This window comes from Suricata suricatta, chromosome 6, assembly GCF_006229205.1.
Source record: "Suricata suricatta isolate VVHF042 chromosome 6, meerkat_22Aug2017_6uvM2_HiC, whole genome shotgun sequence".
Classification (NCBI taxonomy): Eukaryota; Metazoa; Chordata; class Mammalia; order Carnivora; family Herpestidae; genus Suricata; species Suricata suricatta.
Genome location: NC_043705.1, coordinates 96591902 through 96619115, shown reverse-complemented (window position 1 = coordinate 96619115; position 27214 = coordinate 96591902). Strand labels below are relative to the sequence as shown.

The window sequence follows — 27214 nt, the reverse complement described above, 5'->3', positions numbered from 1 at the left end:
TAAACCTTTGTTAAGTAAGTATATTGTGTTTCAGGAAATTTTCCCATCAGGAGACATCAAATTTTCTCACAAAACCCGAGGATGAGATTGCAGTCATTTGCTCTAGTTTGCCAGATTTCTTTTTTGCCAGATTTATTTCACAGAGGACACCTGAAATAAGATAAATGAGAAACTGTGGTTTATGTGTTTTCTTATAATGTTGCTGGTTTGAATTAATATTTTTATTTCTCATGACTCATCGGTTTCTTAAATGCATTTCATCTTGATATTAGACCATGTTTTATACTTAAAACTTTTTGAAGAATCCAACATTAGTATCTCAAGACTCCTTGATATTTTCCTTTTAAAAAAAATAAGAAAGTTTACTGGAGTTCAGAGTTGCTCATTAAGGTCACTTATCATACCATTAAAGCTCTGAGAGTATTATTGGATTCTTTGGACACAAATATATATGGTATTAATGGGCATAAATAGAACCATATACCATTAATATCACAGAGCATTTATCTTCTAACAAGCTACCTTTTTTCCCTGTAGGATAAAAATCAGTTTTTCATGGATAGAGTGCAATCAAATCAAACTTGCTTTAGTTTGAATTTAAATAATTCTATGTAACTCAACAGAATAGTGTTACCAGCAATAGTGAAATTTTGTCAAATAGTGTTTTGAATAAAGTTGTATCTGCATTTACAAATTATCATAATCCAATTTTAGATAATCATCTTCCCAATGGATCCATTTTTTGTATGAAAAAAATTAACCTAGTGGTCAAAGCAAGGTATCTGTGATTACACCTATTTACCACTGTTTAGTCAATATTTCTTTTGCAACAGGGTTTCAAACCAGGTGATCAGATTTGTATAACCCTTTCACCTGAGTTGAGAAGCTGGGGTCAAATATAATTCTACATGAATTCTCCTTTAAAAAAGTAACATTTTAGAAAATCTACCAATTAAAACTAGTACTCAAAGTTGCAGAAAACTTAAGAATTAATTAATTTCTATAGTCTAAGTAGGAGCTGATTATGAACTATAAAAATGGGGTAGAATCTGCAAAACTTGCCTGAGGCATCTCAAGTATGAGTGATGATAAGTAGAGAAGTTTTCTTAGTTTATATTTGGATTTGGGAAAAGAATGCATTATATCTATCACTGTTCTGAGTAACTTCACTATTTTAAAATAGAAGTCAACACCTTTTTAACTATTTATGTGAGGATAAGTTTTACTTGAGCATAGGTATTTACAAAACTTGAGCACAGGTATTTACAAAAAATTCAGATTCTAGAATGTGCCATCAAACTAACTATAATATGAGGTAGAAAGTATTCCCTATGGAGCAGTCACAGTGATCCCTTTAAAACCTGAGTCAGATCCTGGCACTCCTCTGCTCAAAATCCTGCCTTGACTTCTGCTTACTCTTCAAAGGGAACTTCAGTGCCTTCTGTGATCTGCTCCTCTACAACATCTCCGAAACCACAGGTCCTCACCTGCTCTCTAACCTCACCTCTCCTCCTCTCTCACTCCCCTCCACATGGTCTCATTGCTATTTCTTGAATGTTACAGGGACACCTGATAATCTTAGTTGTTTCTTCTCCCTCTTATGAACAAAACAAGCTCTTTAAAGGCAGGTGAGATGGGGTTTCTATCTCACAAAGCACCATACAAAGGATAGAGTTACAGAAATAACTCTTCTCTTTGATGTGGCAGAGGCCCCTCACATGCTGTTCTCATCACCATGCACACACACAATATGCCCCTCTATCACTGTGGAAGATGGGTACCTTGTGTGTCTGGGGGACTGATTATTGCTCTTATCTTAGACTGGATGAGTCAACCAGGCTTTGTTCCACTTTGAGGGTCAACTAGGTGGGGAAGGAGCTGGTTTGGGTGTGTGTCTGCCCTTGAGGTAGATGTAAACTATTATTATTGGTGTTAAATAGACCTCTGCATTAGACTCTTTTGAGCTATACCCCTGCTCTTTTCGTCTCTGTATCATAGACCTGGGGCTGGCACAAAGATGGCCTAGCCCTTGGAATGTCAATTCATCCCTACCTAGCATTCCTGGCCTATTTGGACTTAGGTCTCTGTCCAAGAGTCTTTGTCACAGGCTAGCAGTAGGTGTAGAACACCAAGCTAATAGTGAGTGTTCAGTGAAAGTAAGAGAATCACTGGGCATGAAGGGCTTTATTCAAAACTGATACCCAATGGAGGGAGTCTTTGGCCTCACAAAAGGGTTAAGTCTCTCATTATCATTTAAGGAAATTTCTACCTAATAATTATTTAACTTAATTATATTTTTATTATTAAAAAACTATTTATAAACCCACCTCTTTCATACCTTTACATATTCATATGTCGCCTTCTCAAGGAGGACTATCTTAGCCACCATATTTGAAGTTGCAAACTGTCTCCTACACTCTCAATCCCTATTCCTTGCTCTACTTTTTCCTTTTATCTGTATGATACTTATCATTTTCCAACTTCTTTATCGTATTTATTATTTACCTCTGTATTATATTTGCTTCCTTATTATATTTATTATACCTCTTCCATTACTAGAATATAAGCTTCATGAAAATATAGATCTTTATCTGTGTTATTTCCAAACACTCATTCCAAACTAGAAGAGTGTTTGGTATCTGGAATGCAGTAGACATTCAAGAGTGCCTGGTACATTGTATGTATGGAATAAAGGAAATGAAAAATCCATGATTTTTCATTAGAAAATTAACTCTGTCGGAAAATACAGTCTGAAACAAGACTAAAAACCAAGAATTAGAAAGAATATAGGAAAACCTAGACTAGGAACAAGCTGGCATTAAATGTCTGGACAAGGAAATTCTAGAATGAAGAGATTTAAAGTCTTTAAGTTAGCCAAAGCTGGGCTTTTTCTATATTTCTTTTAATTCATTACCTATATTCTATAGTCATGTTTTTGATATTAGGAAATCTGTGGTAATATTTTTGAAGCCAGGAAGTATTCTCTGTAAAAGTGCTGCATATGGCTTCTTAGTAAAAGAACAAGATGAAAGTGAAGCCAAATCCATTTGATCACAATCCAGGAATCCAAGTATGAGCAGCAAAAGGCCTTCAAACCAATGAATTACTGTGAATCTGTAGTATTTCCCTCAATATTCTAACTCGTGAGATTTCACTGACCATTAAAAACAATTTTCCTTTCATCTAAATTGGCATTATATCCAGAATTGGGATTTGGTGTGAAGCCTTGCAAATACTCTCTATCTTTTTTATTTCTCTAATTAGAACTGCTGCTCTATCTGAAAATTGACTTTCAACTTTAAAATTAGGATAGACTTGGAGGCTGAGATCTCTAATTTGCTCTCAAGATGAAAGTTACTCATTCTCTAATCTTTATCAGTGATGTTCCAGTCTCCTTTTTAAATCTCTCTAATAAAAATGAATGAAAGTCTCTAGAAATCTCATAAACAGAGTAGGCAGGCAATATGAGAAACAAAAGACTAGTAAGCAGGCTAGATCCTAACACTGGTGACGAAATGCAGCCATTCTGCAATTTTGATAAATTATAGCCTCTTTCACTCAAAATTCCACTCTCTCCTCTCATCATTGCTTAGCTCAACATTTATTTGTACACACAAATTTGTAAAAGTTTCTTGCCTATAAATTAATGTACTTACTGACTTCAGGCAAAGAAGTCTGTTAGGGAAAGTTTACCCTATACAGATTCCATAAACTTTTCTAGTTTTTGAATCAATGACTATGTCACTACCTAGAACTTAACTAGCTGACTAAAAATGGCGACCCATGGCTCTTATTTTCAAATGATTTTAGTAAAAAATAAATTTATTGCTTATCTATAAAATGATATGCATTAAGTATAAGCTACTAAAAGAGATGAATATCTGTATCAGAGATTACTCTAGAACCTGGGTGTGTATTTACTACAATTTTTATAGTGACTCTAATATTTAGAGAAGGCAGATGATGTAAACTGTCTACTCTTTTTTTAAGCAATAATACTAAATGATATCTTCAAATAATATGCAAAGGATTAAATGTTTAATTCAGACAGTGATAATTCTCTTCCCTTCAGATATGATAATTGTTAGTACCCAAATAGACTTATCAGTAGGCATTTATATCCCTCAGGTGGGACTAGTGTTCAGTAAAGTATCATTTAATTTGGAATCACAGTGAATCACATTCAGTTAAGTAGGCAGTGGACATCATAGCCAATGGTTGGCAGTACATAAGTACAGAAGGTTAGTATAATGGGAATTATAAATGATCTTAATTTTGTATTTATAGAAAATAGCCAAACAACCTGAATAGAAAGATAAATGAAAATTAAGAGAAACTTTCACCAATAGGGAAATCATGGTACACTCATCTATTGGAATATTCTGGGGTCACTTAAGAAGATAACTTTTATGTTTAGTACTGACATTGAAAGATACCCATTAATATTTTTATCAAAATATTATATATAAGAAAAATGAATAGCAATATTCCAATAATACCAGTTGCTATGTATTGAATATCAAGCAGTTTGCTAAGCATGTAATGTGCATTACCTCAGTGAATCCTTATATTAAGCCTATAAAGTAGGTACCACCAGAAACTCTATTTTATAAATGAAGAAACTAAAAGTCAGAAAGATTAGATGACTTTCCCACCTTCACTAGAAAGATAGGGGAAGAAGAAGTTCACTAGAAGAACTTGAACTCTAGCCTGGATCAGATCAAATTCAGGGCATGAGAAACATAATCTTGAGATTTGTCAAATACCAACAGTGCTCCTATCTGAGAAGTAGAATCAAGGAGTAGAGGAAAAGGAGCAATTTTCATTTTCTCTAATCTCCATTATTTAAATTTTATAATAAATATGCATTGTTTTCAGATAGAAAATAAATGCATCAAGCTTTGAAAAATAACTTTTAAGACAAAAATTCTTATATGGAATTTTCCCAGTCATGCGTTTCATCCTGGAACAGAGACATTAGCAGTTCTCCAGTTCCTAGAAATTGACTTCTTGCAGGATTAACTTTGAGACCTCTTCTTAGAGGAAAAGCATCTATCACAAACTGTAGGCATGTCTCTACTGTGATGAAATGAAATGACACATATTGCCATGAGTAGCATTCAGTGTGGAAGATGAGAAACAAAACTGCAACCAGACTGAAACAGACTGGTAGATAAGATGTAAGATCAAAAAAGATTCAAGACATGCAAAAGTAAAGATGGTAGAGGCACACTGTGGCTGGGAGAAGGTCCAAAGTCTTTGCAAACAACAGCTAGAAAGAGCCTATAATGAGTCCAAGTTGCCAGTCAAAATAGTTACTTGAAGATTTGAAGAGCAATGCTTGGCACCCACAGCAAAACAACTTGTAGTCCAGGATGCATTACTTTTATTCCTGTAATTTCCTGGACTCTTATATATGACCCTATCAGGCTGCTACTTAACGAAAGGATATGAAACAGATCCAGTTCTCCATTACCCTAAGATGAATATATCTAGAAGTTGAATTCTTTCAACTTCTTAAACAAATGGTTTACTTGAATCATGCTTAGACTTAAACGCTTTGTCTTAAATGCTTTGTCACATTATGATTCAGAATTAGACTTTGTACACACAATTTGATACACACAAATGATAACTAACTCATACAACTTTCATTTGACAAAGAATTACTAAAGTCTTATAATAATTCAGGCACTTTGGTATATTATTAGTAGTGCAATCAGGATACAGAGAATTTGCCATTAGAAAGTTAAATATGTAGTGGGGGAGACTAATTGAGTAACTAAATGAATAAATGTTAGATTTAATCTGTGAAAAGTGATAAAATAGAGAAATATGCAGTGTACTATGAAAACATATCGATGTTTCCAATCACTGGAACAAGAAGCATCCAGATATTTAGTGCTGGGGGATTCCTCTACTGCCCAGGTAGATGTTTGTTTCATTATTTAGACTTGTTTTTTCTATTGCAAAATAATTTCACACCAAGAAGAAGATGAATTTATTTACTCTTCCTACATAGTCTAGTGCACTGTCCTTATATGCAGCAACTATAATTAAATATAAAATATTGGAGTGCTGCCTTAACTTGGATTCTGCAGCAGAAACATTTGTCCGACATGGTTCAATAAATGGATGAGGGAAACTCCATGGCAACTGAGGCAGTGAAAGAAACTTGATAAAAGAACTGCATGATGACATTTATTTCTGAAAAACATTTGTGAAAAGGAAGAGTTATGTTTCTACAGCAACCAACTTTGTTGGGTCCACTAAGTACTATTAAAAATAAAGAAACAAAGAGAGAGGAAAGTGAAGAACAGGATGGGATCTAATTTGAAATGGCATATGAGGCAAAAATTCAGGAATGCTGAAGTGAACATCATTGATAGAGGAATAGAAACATCCCCAAGCTAACCATGAGTGTTCTTATCTGGGTGTGTCCCTTGTAACCACAGATCAATGGTTGGTAGGCTATACAAACAAATGGTCAGGTAGCAACCTGTATAAATAAGAGTCTCAGGCTTCATCCTAATGGGTCCTTTGCTACTCAACTCCAAAGCAGTGTGTCAAACAAAATATGTGCTCAGACACATGAATTGGCTCTATAAGATATTCAGTATTAGTTTCCTTTTGCTGCCATGAAAAAGAAAAAAAAAATCACCACAGGGTGCCTGGATAGCTCAGCGGACAAATGTCCAACTTCAGCTCAGGTCTTGATCTCAGGGTTCATGAGTTTGAGCCCCGCATCAGGCTCAGTGCTGACAGCTTGGAACATGGAGCCTGCTTCAAATTCTGTGTCTCCCTCTCTCTCTGCCCTTCCCCTGCTCATATTCATTCTCTCTCTCTCTCTCTCTCTCTCTCTCTCTCTTTCTTTCAAAAATAAATAAATATTTTTAAAAATCACCACAAACTTAGGGACTTAAAACAACACTCTTATTATTTCCTATTTTCTGTAGGTCGGAGATTCAGTAAGACTGTGACTCGCCTTGGTCCTCTGTTTAGAGTGGCCCAAGGTTGAAATCAAGGTGTCAGTAAGTTACATTTCTTTCTAGAGGTTCTGGGAATATATTGGCTTCCACGATCATCCAATTTTGGCCAATTTCAGTTCCTCTGGTTGCAGAGCTGAAGTCTCTGTTTCCTTCCTGTGGATTGTCTCTTTTACTACAGGCTATGGATGTTCTTTCTCATCCTTTCCTAGGTGACTCTCTCTAAAGCTTTGTCTGTCTCATATGTTCCCAATGGCCACATCTCTCTGCCTTCCAAGTGGAGAAAATTCTTTGTTTCTGAGGGTTCATGTAATTAGATTGGGTCAATCTAGATAATCTGGGATAATCTCCTGATTTTAAGGTTTGCTCCATAACCCTTATATCTGCAAAGCCCCTTACACTGTAAAATGAAAGGTGTTCTGGAATCCTAAGGAATAGGGATGGGCATCTTTGGGGAGCCATTATTCTGCCTACCCTAATCTCAGGTTTAAATGTTCACAAATAATTATTAACACTACTTGGGCATGACAAAACATGTCTGCATCACCATCTTGACTCAAGGATGAAAGCTGTGTTCCCTACTTTATAAGACAAATGTTATCAACAGGACTAATATTATGCTATACTTTTAAAATAGAATGTTCATTCTTAAGGTAACTGGCATGAAGATAAATATACATTAAAAACAAAATGGATATTTGGCTTTATAGTTTGTTCTCCTCTATGCGTTTATTAGCACTACATATAGGTCAAGGTGTTTTACCACGGACTTTGTTAAAATTTGAATAATTAATAATCAATATTTGTTTATAACCTTTCTCTTTTTTGCAATACTATTAGAGTCATTACTATTGTGTATACTGCCTTGAAGTCATTTTAAATAAGTTGTTTTCTTGGTGGATTTGATTTATATAATCTATTAGATTTTTTTTTACTGGGTCAAGAGACAGAATTAATATTATCCACAGAGCAATCTGTCATTTGCATATTCTCATTAATTCTTAGTAAAATGAACTATGTAACCATGTTAAAATATATTGGCATTAAAAGTGTTTTTTAACATTTCATTTGTACTCTATGGCTTCAAACTAAATTCCAACATAATTTTTAATGGTGATAATTTAAATAGGAAAACAAACAGTAGGGCTGGGGAAGGCTCATAAGAGATTTGCACTGCCTCCTGAGCTCACCCTCAATGGCTGCCTCTGAACATGTCTTCACATGAGAGGCAAGCAGCTATGCTTTGGAGACAGAACTGGACTTGAATTCAGTAGAAGCACTATCTAATCTTCTAATTCTGGACATATTGCTCAGAAAACTGAGCTTCAACTTTTGTCCTCTGTAAAATGATTTGTATAATATCTCTACCTATTTCTCACAGGTTGTTGTAAGGATTGAGACAATTCATGAGAAGTGTTTAGACAATACACAGAGCACATATAATATATACCATAACTCAATAATATATTACCATAACTCTGGTTTTAGCTCAGATATGTTTGAGCAGAGTTTACTGCTCATCTTACTAGTTAACTTTAAGATGAATCTCTTCTACTTTATCAACTTCTTTTCTAATTTCTAAATTCTTCTTTAAAATTCAACCTGATATTATTATTATTACTATTATTATTTTATTGCCATCTTTGGAAAACTAACATATTTCCAAATATTAACTTAAAGACTTGGATTTTTGCATATTGGATTGCATTAGTTAAGAATATTCCAGTATTAGAATGCTAGGCATTCCACAGAGGTATCTAGGGTGTCATTACATGGCATGGTCGCTATGAAGCATAGAATGAGCAAGCAAAGTCTAGACTTCTTAAATGGTCCTTCCATCCTTCCATTCTCACTCTGATTTGTTTTATATTTTATATATTTATATATTTTGTAGTAAGAAATGTTTCCATTTGTCAAGAAAACAAAGAACCATAATCCTCTTATGTGGCAAGATACTATCATATTCACCAAATATTCTGTTTTTTCCTCTGTATTTCTCTGCCCTCTTTGTTTGTCTTAGTGTTTCTTGCAAATAAAATGTGAGAAGTGATGTTGCTTCTAGGATGCGGCAATAAAATGCTGACACATAGTTCTCCAGTCTCTAAGGATGAGATGACATGGCAAATGGGGAAGATGTGTTCAGAGTAATTCAACTCCAACAGAAGAAAGCCTCCTCAGCTGGCCTGAGAGGATCAGAGCCCTTGGCCCACCTAAAGGACAGGCAAAATAAGTGAGAAGTTAATTCTGTTGGATTAAACTCTTGAGTAAAGTGGGTTACTTATTACTTCTGGATAATCTAATTCATCCTTACTAATGCATCACATTTTAAAGATGAGGAAACAGGATTGATAATAATAAATGTGAGTAGTTCAAGCTCAATGAGAACTGAACTGAAATTCGAGTCTCCTGACATTCCAAAGCAAAACCCTCATTATACCAATCTATAATACTTTAATGACCACAAAAGAATAGTAATCCATGGTATTAGGGATGGACTTCTAAACTATTCCAAAACTTCCCTAAATTCAAGATGACAGAATTCCATACAGCTATTGGTAAAAAAACAGTGATGGAGATCTCACCATTTACCGAGTCAGTCCATTTGTGTTTGATAGCTGCCATTATTAGCAATTCATTTTCTAAAGATACAACATTGTAAATAATGTAGCAGGGAGCATGAGGATTTGTTCAATGATTTTTGAACGCTTACTATATGGATAAACACTGAAGTTCTAACAAAAGCAGATACATAAGCTCTAATTAGCAAATACAGACATGGTCCCTGCTCTCATGAAGTTTATAGGCCAATGAAGTAGTATGTATTTATATACATATGAAAATATGCATAAAGGATATTTATGAAATAGTCACAATGATAAATCTATGATCACAAAGTCTGGTAAGTTGTGATGAATGTAAAATCACACGGTATTATGATGGCCCAAAACAAAGGATCTGACAGTCTGAGGACTCATATGAGATGGAAAAAGACAGAGGTAGTAAGAATAACATATATTTTTGTACTTTGTCCACCTTGATAGGTTAGAATGTCATTTGCTGAAGTAGGAAGAGTAGAAGAAGACCTGATTTGGGGAAGTGAATTAAATGGGATGAAGAAACCATGAGTTCAATTTCAAAACTTCTAGAACTAAAGGTATCAATGTAACTTCCACCACAAAAGTATATATGAGGTTGCCAGGAATCTCTGAAGGAATTTATCTTTACAGAAAATCTTTAAAAAGACAGGGCTGGGGAATGACAGCATATTCACTCAGTCAGAAACATAGACCCTCCCTGCCCATTCATTTTTGAGTCACTGGCAACATAGGCAGAGGGCTACAGCTGTTGCTCTTGTCCCCTCCCATCTGACATATGCCAGATGGTGTCATTCTGTGGGTGATCTTTATTAGAGAGCAACCCTGTTGGTGCAAGCCTTAACGGGCTCCCTGAGTCAGGAAGCAGAGTGTGGTTGACCTTTAATTCATACCATTTCCTGCCATCCTTTAGACCAGGTGTGTTCCAATGCTAAATAAAGTGTTCCCTTCCGAATTTTAGAATCTGCCAGAGCATTATAATAATACCCTGCATCGTGCAGCAGCACAACCTTAGCCTTTTTGGAGGCTCTTAGTAAAACTACTCAGCATGAGTATCAGTTATGATTTCAATTTTTTTTAAGAAAATCAAGATTTCAAAGGTTTCCCATTAGAAAATTTAGAAGGCAATCACTGGCCTCTGGACTCTGTATCAATAGGTAAAAACATGAGATTCAACTGTTCCAACAATGTGAGCTATGAAAGCTGCCATCAGCAAGTAGCTGTGTGGCTTCAAGAAAGTGACAAAATTATTCTGAGTCTCAGTGCTAGTGTCCATAAAATTGGGCTAATGTCCAATTTGGGGTTGTTGTGATAACACTAATTAACATAAGGGCTTATTTACATAAAGCACTTGGAAGCTTTCTATACTTATAATCCATACTATGTTATACACTGACTTGTTTCGGCAAGTACTACAAAATACTACAAAAAACAACAGCCACCATTTACTAAGTGAAAACTGTGTATCAGGCACTTTCCTAAGTCCTTTGTGAATATCAGTTTATCTAATATTCACAAAAATCTATGAAGTATTTCCTATCAATAGCCTCTTTTTCCAGACATGTACACTGAAGCAGAGAGTTGCTTGCTTGAAGAGACAGGTTAAGATGAGGGCATCAGGATTTGAACCTCAGAATCCATACTCCTATCCATAAAGCTCCAACAGCAAGGATCAAAGATTGGACTGAAATTATGCAGTAGATATCCTTACATACTACATATCTCTTTTTTATGGGTGATGTTAATATTTGAAAATGCTGCTGTAAAATTCCAAGGGCATCCTCCGTCAGGCTAGATAGGGAGAAACCCAGGTTCTAGGGAGAGATGGAAGAGGTGAGGCAAGGATTTGCAAGAGATCAGCAGGCAGGATGGATATTTTGACTACCTAAGCACAACCTGATGGCTTTGGGGGACAGTTGGAAGCTTACTGAACTAGAAGCCAGGAGACCTCCGCCCTGGTTCCAGCTCTGACACTAAGAAGCTGTCGAGTGTTGCATCTCATATTACCTATCATGCTACCTTTGTGTCCTCATTCAAAATGAGGAGCCGGGTCTAGCATCTAGACCAAATTAATTTAGACTGATAATCTCTAAAGACTGCCTCTGTTCTAATTTAGTTTTATTATTATATAAACATCTAGAAACAGCATCTTCAGCCACAAAGACTACTAGCAGTATCTTTTCATCTTAGTAATAAGATTTTTTAATTAAATTTTTCATTAATTTTAATGAATATATGTTATACTGCTTAACTCAAGAAAATTGAATAGACATAATTTTTATCTAGACTGGGGAAGTGAGGACTTATGTTTCAGTTTGTGACAAGCCACTAGCTGTAGACTCTTGGGCCAGCCCATGCTTGACTATGAAGTTCAGTGTCCTGAACAAAAGGAGTATTTTCCACATTCTTTTGCTAATATAACATTAATCATGGTCCAGTTTTAACCTAGTTAATACACTTTTGGAAACAAGATTGCTATATCTATTTAATAATTTTTTAAAAAGCACCTTATAAAGCATCCATTGCCTTCTAAAAACAAAAAAGCTGTAAGAATCCTCAGCTGGTGATGTTATGTAATACAAATCTACAATTAACAAAATGCTTCTGGGGATTGCTTCTTTTCTAAAGGCACATGGCTAAGTAGTGGCTAAAAGTTCCAGGGTTTTGCCTCCTGACTTTCTGATTTGTCTGACTAGGAAACTTTCCACTACTAGTAATTAGCACCCTCTAGACATCTGTTTCTTTGGGGGGAAAAAATACATAAGCCACAGAAAGATTAAATCTAATTATTATAATTTGCATTTCTGGGGCAAGGCCCTTTCATAAATAATTATGTCTTAGTACAAAACTGGCAAATTTTAAGCACTGGCCCTATCATTCATAATAATAAGTAGATTTATAACCCACAAGCTCATTAGCTACAGAAGGCTAATTAGGATTTTAACCAAAAAACACCAGTATATGAAACACTGAAGTAATCGCAGTGGTATGGCTCTAAAAACACCCACTTTTTACCAAATGAACTCCATATCCAGACCCCCAGGCAAGAGTGACTTAGTAACTACCCTACCAGGAAACAGAGGTTTATAGCTCTTTGCTAAGTTACACTTGAAAAGGGCAGGTTCTGTTTCCTACGGATGTGTATACTTAAGACATATGTGACTGAAATCATGACAGAATAAAATATTAGAAAGAGCAGGGCAGAGGCATGAGAAAGACATCAGGTCTGATTCTGGCTGAAACACTGCCCTGCCTCTCAGCCTCATTTCCTCCCATGTGATGAGAACACTGAACTAAATACAATCTCAAGTCCATTTCTAATCTTCATATACAATGAAAGAATTAAAGCAGAAACTCATTTCTCTTTCTAGTTAATAAGATGCACCTACTTTATTAAATTTTATTAATTTTACACACACTTCCACTTACATATGTCAGGCATTGTTCTAAACTTGTTAAGAATATTTAATCTTCATAGAAATGCCTTAAAGAAGGTAGTATTATTATACCTTACTGGAGAAGAAACTAGACCACCGACAGAAAGAAACAATTGGCCAAAGGACCCACAGTTAGTGTTTGCCATCCATATGCCCCTAATTGTTCTAAGCTAATAATAGCCCATCCCTTTTCCAATACTTGGCTTGGCTCAAGATTAGGCTTCTAATTCTCTTCGGATAGGTAGTTGTTGAGTGGGATTATTGACTGTCATAAGAAGATACATTCTTCTTATCCTGTCTAGATGTGGGGCCTATAATTGATGCCACCATTTGCAGCAGGAATAGTAGAATAGAAAGATGAAAAGAAAAGGGATTCTGAATGATATCACTGAACTACTGAACATCCTCTGTAGCCTACCCTACCTCAAGATTTCCAGTTATATCAGATAATAAATTTCTTTACCGATGAAAGCACTTAGAGTGATTTTTTTTAACATGTACCTAAATTTATTTACACAACTCTGTAAAAGAATGTCTTTCCCATGATAACAGAGAAGTTCAAAAGAAAGAAAACATTAGTGGACTGAACTAGCCCTTTGTAGTTTTGCCCATTACCTTCTATGGCCTAGAGCCATGAATCTATGAGCTATGAATCATAGAATCATGATTGATTTTCCCATCAATCACCAGACAGTCCTGCTTCCTCTACTTTTATTAATCTAATATTCATAGATGGGCACTAAATCCTGATATTTTCAATCCACTCTGACCCATTGGCACACTCTTATATTTTACCACATTAAGATTGTTTTGCTAATAATTGTTAGTATTTGATGTTTGGTGATAGAATCCCAAACTTCATTTCTGTATTAGCTATATATGCTGCAGCTGCTTCTTTGTTGTTCTCAATATGTAGGCCTAAATTGGACATAGTAGGAAATTAGAGGTAAAAGTCAAGATGATATTATGGAATTATGTGAAAAAGGAGGTAAATTTTTTTAAATATTGTTAATGAAGTCATGAGCATCTGTACTCATATTCATCCCAATCCAAACATTTTAGTTGAAGTGTGCAATATGGCAGAAGCCAAATACTTCACTCCAAACTTCAAGGCTTTCCAATAATAGTATTTTTTCTCTTTATTTCCTCCTCATATAAAATTTACTTTTGATCACATATAAAAGCTGTTTCTGACCCCCTAACAACCGCTTGCTGACTCCTCACCATGCCTTTCAACATGTTTTTCTTCCCATCTAAAAAATTTTGGCTTATCTTTGCATAAATCTAGGATATAATTCTCTCTGAATCCAGCTAATAACTAGTAAGATGAAATGAGGCAATATGAACAATATTGGAAAATTGAAAACAATGAATATGTCCAATCGATGTGATTAGCCAACTATGGAATATGTGTGTTGTGAACCAATATGCAATTAGCAAAGGCATACTGTACAAGAGTATAGATGATACGTTCATATGAGACAAAAGAAGTCCAAACTTCATGAATTAAGTGTCTGACAATATTCAGTGGGCCTTCTCTCTGTGCCACCTTCTTATAATGATGAGCTAATTGCACAAATTGCTGTAGTGAGAGTGATGAATATTAGTCAAATAATTACATGATATAAAGGAGAGCCACATAGATGTATAACTAAGTGTAATAAGGATATTTAACCCAACTAAAGGTCTAAAGACTACACAGAGATTTGAAAGATGTTTTGTGGTTAACTTGATAAAGAAAGGATAAAAGAATATTCCAGACAGGATAAGAAGAGTAAAAGACTTTATGGTAAAACAAACAAACAAAGAGTAAGGATACATTTAAGAACAGAAAATAAGGCCAGGAGCTGAAACGCAAAAAAAAGTGGAAGGGGATGGGGGGAAAGGAAGTGGGAAGCAGTGTTTTCCTTATGAATGTGTTCATTTTGATACTGCTGAAGCTTCATCAAGTGGACTAAAATGTGTCAAGTGCTTCCTGGAGTTATGCAGTGCACAACACACGTAACTATATATAGTAGCCTTGAGGGACACTGTAATGCAAGATGATGCTAAAAAAGTAAGACTTCATAGCATCTTAAAATCTACAACAAAGAGCTTTATCTTTATCTGAAGTGTAATGGGAAGCCACTGAATGGTTTAAGGATCAAATGTGTGGTTCACAAAGATCATTCTGCCTACAGGGTGGAGAACAGTTTGGAGAAAAAAGCATGGATGAAGATTATTGTAGCAGTCCAGGTGAAAACACAATGGTGAGTTGAAAAGAACTCACTGGATGTGGGAGATATTTTGGCAAAAAAAAAAAAAAAAAATCACCAGGACTCGGGGTGGATTCTATATGAGAATAGAGGAAAAAGGAGATGTTAAAAATGACTTCATGTTCTGCTTGCATAACTATAACATACTAGATAAAGGTGTTGCATTTACAGAGATGGGAACGAGGTGAAGGAGAGCATTTGGGACTGAGAAATTATATGAAGTTATCATATACCATGTCTGCCTATGTTTGCAAAGGAACCAAAACATGCTCAGAGAGGGACAAATTTTTAAATAAAGCCAAATATTAGCATTTTAAAAACATGCACAGTGATAACAAAGAAGAATACTGTTTTTTAATATATTTAAAATATTTCAAAAATTTTTAAAGGCTTTTTAAAAGCATGTCATCCTAGGGTTTGTGATATACTCAGCCTACAAAATACTACTCTGACTTCCCCTCTGATATCATATACCTTCCTTTCCAAGAATATATAAATTCTATACTTCCTAAGGCTTTGCTGTGTCCCTAATGCCCTAATTTGCTGCAAGCCCTTGCAGGGAAAAATTAGTTTCTCCTGCCTCCTTGCAGTGTTCCCAACAGAGCCTAGGTCAGAGCTTGCCATTCAGAGGCACTCCATGCATACTGCACATTGGCTTTTTATCTACTTCCACAGTTTCCCTGTGAAAATTCATGAGGGATTGTTCTGGCTCCATCAAGGGAACAGTCAGTGCAATTTAATTTAGCATATCATAAACCACTCTGCAAAAACAAAAGAGGAAGGGAAAAACTAACAAATGAGGCTTTGGCTGAGAATAGGACAAGTTTATAATTTATGATGTGCTCCCAAGCAGAATTTACTCCCAAGAGGTAAGGAATGGCAGGCACACCCAACCAATCACCATTCACACCCTGCATCCTGCCCAACTCAGAGAAGTCTGTAAATCTACTGCCTTTCACTCCGCTCCACAGTATAATTTGGTAAATTAGCAATAAGGTCTGGCCTAAGTGCCTTTCATATGTAGTTAGCTATAATAACGCATATGCTATGCTTCATTTACACAATTCGTTACACCTATTTCCACTGATTGATTTTAGTTTTTATTATTGTTTCAATGTTATTTCAGGAGCCAAGATAAATTGATGACTTAGCAAACTCCTACAATGGTTCATATAATTTGTGTAGGGCCTCCTTGAACTTCCTTTGAATTGCTAAAGGATCAAAGGAAATAATCCCTACCTCTAAATGCCACCTTGCAGTAACCATTTTCATTATACATAACTCTGGTGAAAACTTCCAGGGTGCTTTTATTATTTTAAAGTAAGCTCAAAGAATAAAAATAAAACAAAATAACAACAGAAAAGAATGAGAGGTTCTAGGTGCCTCAAGAATCTGTTCCAAGATGAGTACCATCGATATCACCATTGAATTTCTCAAATCTAAAACACTGGCCCCTGTGCAGCTCCAGGGCTCTGACAGAAGGAAAAGCTTAGTTTGATTTTTTACAAATTCTTTTTATGTTTATTTATCTTTGAGAGAGGGTGAAAGCATGAGCAGGGGAGAGGCTGAGAGATAGAAGGAGACACAGAATCTATAGCAGGCTCCAGGCTCTGAACTGTCAGCCCAGAGTCCAACACGGAGCTCTAACCCATGAACCATGAGATCATGACCTGAGCTGAAGTCCAGCACTTAACCACCAAGCCACCCAGGCGCCTCTACGCTTAGTTTTTTTTTTTTTTTTAAAGATGGCTCTTCCTCATATTCTATCCTAAGGAAAAAATATGCTGTAAATTTTGCAGAAAAGGCATCTCCAGGAAAAATTTTAAAAAAGCAAATTAGAGATGCTGCTATTAATTTTAAGGAGGCCACATAGAAGAGCTGTTCTCAAACTTTTTCATCTCACAATTGCTTTAAATACTTAAAATTATTAAAGACCCCTGAGGGACTTTGTTTATGTGGGTTTTACCGATCTATTGACTAAACAGATTTGAAAATGAAAACTAAGCAGTTTTTAAAATTTTACTTATTAATTCATTTAAAATAACTAGTAAAGATGCACCATGTTCACAAGAATAGCACAATTTTATGAAAAATAATTTTAAAATTATTTAGTAAGAAAAATATTATTTAATATTTTTGCAAAACTCTAATGTCTGGCTTGATAGAAAATGGTAAATTATTATTTTATTGTGAATTCAAACTGTTGTGGATTTGTTGTCTTGGCTAGAGAATATGTAGGAAATCGGGGGTGCCTGGGTGGTCAGTTGGTTAAGTGTCTGACTCTTGATTTCAGTTCACCTCATGATCTTAGGGTGAGTGGGTTTGAGCCCCCGTTTGAGCTGTTACCATGGAGTCTGCTTGGGATTTCCTGTCTCTCCCTCTCTCTTGCCCCTCCCCTGCTCTTGCTCTGTCTCAAAACTAAGTAGATAAACATTTTAGAAATACATAGGCTATTCAGCCGCACATAGGGGAGTTGGAAAAATAGTAATTCATGTGAAAAGCAGCTAGGTCAGTTTGTGTCTCAAACAATCACCATACCTCAATAGGCAGGAACATTGCTTTTTGTGCACTTCCTATTTTGACACAAAGAATGTTACAAAGATGTAAACTCAAAGATTAATGTTTATTAAATCTTTACTAATATTTTAATATTTATTAATGTTTATATAAATCGTTTATTAATATTTATTCATGTTTGTACTGATTACTATGGATGTGAAATCAGCCTTTTTCAAAGATTTTATTTTTTTAGTGCAGTTTTAGGTTCATAGCGACATAAAGAAGAAGATGGCAAGATTTCCCATATACTCCCTGCTCTCACACAAACACAGCCCCATGTAGAGTGGCATATTCATTACAACTGATGAACCTACACTGACACATCATAACCACCCAAAGTCTCCATCGTCTACCTTAGGATTCACTCTTGGCATTGTACATTCTCCAAGTTTGAACAAATACATGATGTGTATCCATCACTGTAGTATCATACTGAGTATTTTCATTGCCCTAAAAATTCTGTGTTCTGCCTATTCATCCCTCCTCCACACTCGACAATTGAAAACCACTGATCTTTGCACTATTTCCATAGTTTTCCATTTATGTTGGTGAGAGATATTGCTCTGTAATCTTCTTTTCTTGTAATATTTGTCTCTTCTTGGTATGAGCATAATACTGGCTTCATAGAATGAATTAGGAAGTATTCTCCCTGCTCCTATCTTCTGAGAGAGATTGTAGAAAAGTGGTGTAATTCTTTCTTTAATGTCTGTTAAAAATTCACCAGTGAACCCATGTGGGCCTTGTGTTTTCTGCTTTGGAACGTTATTAATTATTGATCAATTTAAAAGATATAGGCTTGGGGCACCTGGGTGGCTCAGTCGGTTAAGCCTCCGGCTTCGGCTCAGGTCAGATCTCACATTCGTGGGTTCGAGCCCCGCATCAGGCTCTGTGCTGACCGCTAGCTCAGAGCTTGGAGCCTGCTTCCAGTTCTGTGTCTCCCTCTCTCTCTGACCCTCCCCCTGTCATACTCTGTCTCTCTCTGTATCAAAAATAAAAATAAAACATTAAAAATTTTTTTAAAAAAAGATATAGGCTTGTCTATTTTTTCTTGTGAGATTTAGAAAATTGTCTAAGAATTGTCATTTTATTTGGTTATCAAATTTGTGAGCATAGAGGTGTTCATAATATTCCTTTATTATCCCTTTAATGTCCATATATCTGTAGTGGTATGTCCTCTTTCATTTCTGTTTTAGTAATTTCCACCATCTTCTTTTCTTAGCCAGGCTAGAGGTTTCTAATTTTACTGGTCTTTTCAAAGAATCAGCTTTTGGTTTCATCAATGTTCTCTACTGATTTCCTATTTTCCATTTCATTTATTTTTGCTCAAATATTTATCATTTCTTTTCTTCTGTTTACTCTGGATTTCACTTGCTCTTCTTTATCTAGTTTTCTAAAGTGGAAACTTAAATTATTGATTTGATATTTTCCTCATTTTCTAATACGTATTCAATGCTGTAAATTTTCCTCTAAGTGCTGCATTCACTGAATCCCACAAATTTTGATAGATTGTGTTTTCATTTTCACTTAATTCAAATATTTTTAAATTTCTTGAGATTCTTCTTTGAGACCCATGTGTTATTTACAATTGTGCTCTTGGGGGCACCTGGGTGGCTCAATCAGTTAAGCATCCAACTTCAGCTCAGGTCATGATCTTGCAGTTTGTGGGTTCAAGCCCTGCAACAGGGTCTGTGTCGACAGCTCAAAGCCTGGAGCCTACTTTGGATTTGGTCTCTCTCTCTCTCTCTCTCTCTCTCTCTCTCTCTCTCTCTCTCCCCCTACCCATGCTCATGCTCTCTCTTTCTCTCAAAAATAAATAAACATTTTTAAAGTGTGTTGTTTATTCTTCATTTCTCCATGCATTTAGGATTTTTTTTCAGTTATTTTTTTGTTATTGATTTCAAGTTTAGTTCCATTAAGTTCTGAAAGTAGATACTGTATGATTCCTATTCTTTTCAATTTCTAAGGTATGCTTTATGGTTCAGAATGTGGTCTATTGTGATGAGTGTTCCATGTGAACTTGAGCAGAGTGTGTCTTCTGTCATCAGAGGTAGTCTATAGATGCCAATTATGTAAGTTCAAATATGTCCTTACCAACTGTCTCCCTGCTGGGTCTGTACACTTTTGACAGGGGAAGTTGAAGTCTCCAGTCACAAAACTGGATTCATCTATTTTTCCTCACAATTAAATTAATACTTGCCTCATGTAGTTTGATGTCCTGTTGTTGCATTAATGATTGTTATATCTTCCTGAAGAACTGATCCCTTTATCACTATGTGATGCCCTTCTTTATCTCTGATCATTTTCCTTGCTTTGAAGTCTTCTCTGCCTGGAATTTATATAGCTACACTTACTATTTTTTAATTAGTGTTGGCATGATATATTTCCCCCATCTATTTACTTTTTTTTTCTTCTTTATCCTTATTTTTTTTTTGTGGTAACTTTATTTTTTATTTTTTTTTAGAATATAACACTATTTTTTTAACATATGCAATTATTTTCCATCATTTACAATACAGTAGTTACAGTGATACTCCAAATGGATAAGCAAAGTAAAAAATTAGAACCCCAACTTCTATTTCATGTAATTAGACTTATACAGAAATTAGAAGGTTAAGTAACAACTAGTTAATCACCTAATTTCACAGCTATCTGAAGTGGCAATCATTATATAGCAGCTTATCTATGATACATTCAAGATAAAAGATACAATTTATTACTTGTTCATAAGCTACAACACAGCCTACTTAATACCTTTCCTTAAATTTCACCTCTATACTACAATATATTTACTTTTAATTTATATGTGTTTTTATATTTAAAGTGGGTTTCTTGTGGACATTATAAAGTAGGGCCCTGTTTTATAATCAACTCTGACAATCTTTTAATTGGTGTGCTTAGACCACTGATGACCAAAATGGCTACTGATATAGCTGGATTAATACCTACCATATTTTTTAGTTGTTGCTCTTACTCTTTGTTCTTATTTTTATCTTTCACTCTTTGTCTGACTTTTGTGGTTTTAAATGAACACTGCATTTTTTCTTTCCTTAGCATATCAATTATACTCTTTTCCCTTTGCTTAATGGTTGCCCTAAAGTTTGTAATATACATTTACGGCTAACCCAAATCCACTTGCAAGTAACACTAGACCACTTCATAGGTAGTGTGAGTACCCTATCATAGCAAAATTATCCTAATTCTTCTCTCTTGTCCTTTGTAACATTGTTGTCATTTTTTCCTTCTGCTTTCTTTAGGGATTTTATCTTTACCTTTAATTTTCTGTAATTTGATACTGACATGTCTATGTGTAGTTGGGGTTTTCTTTAGAGAGGTGTGGGGGGTAGGGGTTACTTACATGCTTGGTATTCTCTGAGCTTCCTAGATCTGTGGTTTCCTGTCTGACATTTATTTGGGGAATTTATCAGTCCCTATTGTCTTGAATATTTCTTCTGTTCCTTTCTCCATTTCTTCCTTTGGTTTTTCCACTACCCATATGTTTTACCTTTGTAGTTGTCTCACAGTATCTGGATATTCCACTTTCGTTGTTGTTGTTGTTGTTGTTGTCTTTAATCTCTTTGCATTTCAGTTTTCCAGCCTTCTAACTTCAAGCTCAGAGATTCAATTTCCTCAGCTATGTCCAGCCTACAAATAAGCCCATCAAAGACAATTATTTTTGACACAATGTTCTTGACCTCTATCATTTCTCTTTAGGATTTTTCCTTATAATTTCCATCTCTTTGCTTATATTGCACATCTGATCTTGCATGCTGTCTACTTTACCCATTAGAGGCCTTAGCACTTAACACTTTAATCATGGTTGTTTTAAACTCCTGGTTTGCCGATTCCAACATTCCTGTCCTGTCTCGTTCTCGTGCTCAGGAGGTCTCCTCAGACTGTGTTTTTTGTTTTTTGGTTTTTTTTTGGGGGGGGGTGCCTTTTAATAAGCCTTCTAATTTTTTTTCTTGAAAGCAGGCATTCTGTATTGAGTAAAGGAACTGATGTAAAAAGGCCATTAATAAGTGGTTGTACAGTACCAAGGGAGAGGAAGCAGTCTGCAGTCCCATGATTTTGTCTGTCTTTTAGTGAGCCTATGCTTCTGCTCTGTGAACATCAAAAGGGTTTCTCTGTTCTTTTCTCCTGTTCTGGGTGGGAGAGAATGGCTAGAATGGGTGGGAATTGGATATTTCTTTTCTCCTATATGGAAAGCTTGAAGGAACTGGAGTTGGATATTGCCCTTCCCCAAATCAATTAGACTCCGATCATAATCCCATCAGGTTAGGCTCCTGTTAACTAATTTCTCCTGGGGGTAGGTCTTGTTAAGAAGAACAGAATTATCTGTTGTATTTCAAAACTGTTCCTTTTCTCCTCTGCAGACAGAGCATGAGACGATATTTACTGTGAGAACCTGGTTGTGTTCCTGTACATAAATGTCCCAATATTGTGAGGTTTTCTGTAGGCCTGGGTCCCCCTGTAGTTTTTAACACTCAGAGTTGTCCACATAGAGCCTCCAGAAATTTGTCAATTACAGTTCAGGTTTTCCTACCTGTAAGCAAACTTAGTTTTTCCTTCCTATGTTCCCTCAGGAATAACTTCCTATGTACCTCCTTTATTTTCATACAGAGAAAAATTTACTTCTGACAATTCTGGTCACCAAATGTGTGGTGGTTTGTCCCCATACCAACAAATGACTCTTGGACACCAGCAGGTGTTCAATCCCCTCTCCAGATGAGCCATTTCTCCATGCAGTCACCAATCTAGAAGTTCTCCAAACCCCATTTTGGGAATTTTATGGAGAATTCATCATATAGGCATGACCAATTATTAAGTCTATTTTCAGCCTTTTTCCTTTCTTAAGAAAATAGAGGGTGGAGCTGAAAAATTCCACACTTCTAATCATGGTGTGGTCTTTTTGTGACTAGTGACCATCCAGGAGCTCATCAAAAGTCATCTCATTAAAGCAGAAGACACTCCTATCAACAGGAAATCACATTCAGGTCCTTCAGCCATTTTGAGTTTATTTTTGTGTATAGCATAAGAAAGTGGTCTAGTTTCATTCTTCCACATGTTGCTGTCCAGTTCTCCCAGCACCACCTGCGAGGTGGTATCTCATTGTGGTTTTAATTTGTATTTCCCTGATGATGAGTGATGCTGAGCATCATTTCATGTGCCTGTAGGCCATCTGGATGTCTTTGGAGAAGTGTCTGTTTATGTCTTCTGCCCATTTCTTCACTGGATTATTCATTTTTTGGGTGTGGAGTTTGGTGAGTTTCTTATAGACTTTGGAGACTAGCCCTTTATCTGATATGTTATTTGCAACTATCTTTTCCCATTCCGTCAGTTGCCTATTAGTTTTCTTGATTGTTTCCTTTGCAGTGCAGAAGCTTTTTATCTTGATGAGGTCTCAATAGTTCATTTTTGCTTTCATTTCCCTTGCCTTTTGGGATATGTCAAGTAGCAAATTGTTGCAGTTGAGGTACAGCCGTTCTGGAAAACAGTACGGAGGCTCCTCAAAAAACTATCAATAGAATTCCCCATTGACACAGCAATAGCACTGCTAGAGATTTACCCAAGGGATACAGAAGTGCTGATGCAAAGGAACACATGTACTCCAATGTTCATAGCAGCACTGTCAACGATAGCCAACTCATGGAAAGAGCCAAAATACCCATCACCTGATGAGTGGATCAAGAAGATGTGGTATATGTATATACAATGGAGTATTACATGGCAATGAGAAAGAATGAGATCTGGCCATTTGTAGCAACGTGGATGGACCTCAAGGGTGTCATGCTGAGCGAAATAAGTCAGGTGGAGAAGGACAGATACTATATGTTTGCACTCATAGGTCTACCAGGAGAACAGGAGAAACCTAATGGAGGACCATGGCAGAGGAAAGGGTAAAGAGAGTTGGGAAGAGAGAGGGACACAAAACCTGAGAGACTATTGAATACTGAAAATGAACTGAGGATAGAAGGGGGAGGGGGCGGCGGAAGGGAGGTGGTGGTAATGGAGGAGGGCACTGGTGGGGAAGAGCACTGGGTGTTATATGGAAACCAATTTGACAATAAACTATTTTTTAAAAAACCCAGGAAATTACAAGGGTAGAAGGAGTTCTGTGTCAGGAACAGAGGTCAAAACACCAATATTAGAAAAAGAGATGCTCCTTGAGTTCTTATTACCTAGAAAATTGTCAGATTTTCAGGAGCTTTCTGCTAGGAACAGGGGACAGATTCTATACATATAAATATAAATATGAATATACATACACATATAAATATTTCCCCCCTATTACCTCATACTACCCTGGCTCTGATTTCTGTGCTTGACTCTCTGTTCTAGTAAGTCACAATTCTCTATATTTTCCTATCTTTCCAAACTTAGCAGTGGTGTTGTTAATGTTTTAGTGCCTTGAGCATTTTATTTTTGTTCAGGATGGAGTGGTGACTTCCAAACTCTTTATATATAGAACTGGAAGACTTCTCTTTGAACCATGAGTGCATAGTGGTTATGAATACATCTACCTGAACAGTTTGCTGCTGCTGCATTGATTTGTACCAAGGCACCAGTGGTTTTACCTCCTATTGTTTTTGTACCATTATGAAAAACTCCAAATACTAAATAATGAATAATGAATAATGTCTTAGTATTATTATAAATATAGTTTTGACCTTGTAGATCCCTGAATCTCAGGATTCCCTATGGACTGATGGATCCCACTTTCTGAGAATCACTGTCTTAGAATTCAGCACCTATGAAAACTCTTATTCTGCAAACTACTTTAAGATTATACATAGAAGTGTGATGGTCAATGGTCTATACCCCTTTCTCAAAAAACTATTTTTGCTCAGCAGCATTTTTCCTCTTAAAACAAAAATAACTCAAGACATCCACTCCTTCCACCACCTGGTAACCTTTTGCTATCTCAGAAATGAAGCTAGAAATAACCAACACAATTGCCTAATCTGGGCTTTTAGATATGAGAAAACTGATAATTAAGAGGAGAAAATTCACTAGGTCAAGGCTGTCATTTCAAGTCTCCTGATTCCCAGCTAAATCATGGCTTATTTTTAATATATTTCTCTATTCAACCATTTAATTCTTCTCTTTTTAGTATGTTTATTCCCATCTCTTCCTCTTTATTCTTTTAATCAGACACACTCCTAATCATACACAGCAATGCTACTCATTTATGTTTTGTTATTTCAAGCTAAAAGATCTTTAAAATATTGTCTCTGCATGGTTTGACTACATTTAAAAGCTGTGCTCTAGCCAAAGCAATTAAAAATGGTTTAGTCTAAATTTCTTAATGATAAATTTTTAGGAGAAAACAGAATGCATATAACTCCTAATTATCTTTGCATGAATTTTAAATCTTTCCGGAGGACAAAATATTTTTTAAACATAAATAATTGCAGTGGAGAGGAAATGAGTTCACCCTGTAATCCTGTCTCTGAAGATAGCAGTTTACTCCACCCTTCAGTAGCTGTAACCTTGCCTAAATTAAATATAATGAGTAAGAAACTATTGAGAAGGGAAAGCAGAAAGTGCAAGAGCAGAAAAATGCTATCGATATTTTCAGTCCTAAATTACAGGTTTACTAATCTAGATGTACCATATTGCAGATGTTTCTTGATCCATTATAAGTGAGCCACAGTAAATTTTGTCCTACACAAAATAAAACTATTACCCTAACCACACACCCCCCAAAAATGATGTGAGATGAGGTGAGCATCTAGCATTGGTTCAAAGCATTAAAAGTGTTCCCATCTGAAATCCATATTGCCTTTAGCAATTAAAATGTGGTTAATAATTCTCTTGTCAGTCACTGACGGGCTATTTAAGTCTTGGTAATTGAATTTAAAAGAGCACTTCATCACAGAGAAAGGACAACCTAAATTTGAACATCTTTACCAAATAAACTGTTATAGGGCCTTTCCTATGTCCAGTGTATGAAACAAGCTGGTGGGCTGTTTAAACTAGAAATAGCTACAAAGTAAGGGACCATGTCAATTCTAAGATCTAAATGTGATACTCTAAGCACCAAGAACCCTAAAAGAAATGGACCTTGTAAAGCTGAATTTCCTTATAATGTTTAAAAGGTAAGGTTTAGGGGCACCTGGGTGGCTCAGTCAGTTAAGCTTCTGGCTTTGGCTCAGGTCATGATCTCACAGTTCCTGGGTTCGAGCCCCATGTCAGGCTCTGTGCTGACAGCTAGCTCAGAGCCTGGAGCCTGCTTCAGATTCTGTGTCTCCTTCTCTCTCTGACCCTCCCCTGCTCACACTATCTCTGCCTGCCTCTCAAAAATAAATTTTAAAAAACATTAAAAATATTTTTTAAAAATAAATTAAAATATAAGGTAAGGTTTTTTATACTTATTTTCAGATTTATACTTTAGTTTTTTCTGGGTTTTGTGTAATGCAGATCTAAAGACAATTTTCACTTATGCCGGCTGAGCATATCATTCAACAGACAGTTCTGGCTTATACTGCAACAAACAAACACTGTGAGCTGCACACTTCCTGTCAATCCTTCATGGTCTTTCCTGGCTAAAATTTACTGAGAACAGTGCTGTTGATTTCTGGGTGTTCTATTACAAAGGCACATTAGCTAGGCATCCTTGGCTGTAAGTTTAATATATTCCCTAGCAATCAGATTTTAGCCATAAGAAACCATCAAAAACTGGAACTCAATTTTGCAATCATATATATTATAGTGTAAGGGATTATCTAAAATTTCAACACATTTCTGAAACACTGGTTGAAATACTTTTTGCAATATCTTTCTATACTCTAACACTTTACAGACATTACATGTCTAAGTCTAACCTTCTACAATTTAGAGAGAAAAATGGCAACAGTGGGTATCTGCCCAACAGGGCTCTCAATATGTTACTGTCACCTCAGGGCACTTAAAATCACACCTGAAATCCTAACCTTCTATGGGTATGGCCTGAATAGCTTTTGGGCAAATGCTGGAAATAGAAGGGATCCTAATGATCAATTCTTTCAGGCCAGTTTGATCTCATTCCTTTCCTAACTATGGATGGTACAGAACACTAACAGATAATTTCTAATGAGCCATAGTAAACGATCAAGCAATGCCAAGTCTGGTGATTCTGTAGGCAGACAGGATCATTCCAAATCCAAGGGGAAGACTAACAAGAACAAATATGAGTGTCTAATATTCAGCTGTGCTGAGTACAAAGTGAAAACATTACCCTAGAGACATTACTCCAATCTTGGCTATGAGTTCGGGGTGAAATTACAAGTGGAAAATATGACAACTTACCTCCATTTTACCAAGAGCAAACATTTTTGGTTCAACTGTCATTCAAAGTGACAGAAGCCAAAGTATTTTGAGATGAAACCAGCTCAGAGAGGCAG

The 27214-nt window shown here is 35.9% G+C and overlaps 1 long non-coding RNA gene across 1 annotated transcript; it reads right to left on the bottom strand.

The window, feature by feature from the left end:
• Window positions 1-27214, bottom strand: LOC115294565. Its single transcript, XR_003909960.1, has 2 exons — window positions 27120-27214; window positions 1-150 (listed from the first exon to the last, which is right to left on the bottom strand). It is a non-coding gene; the product is annotated as an uncharacterized LOC115294565 (long non-coding RNA).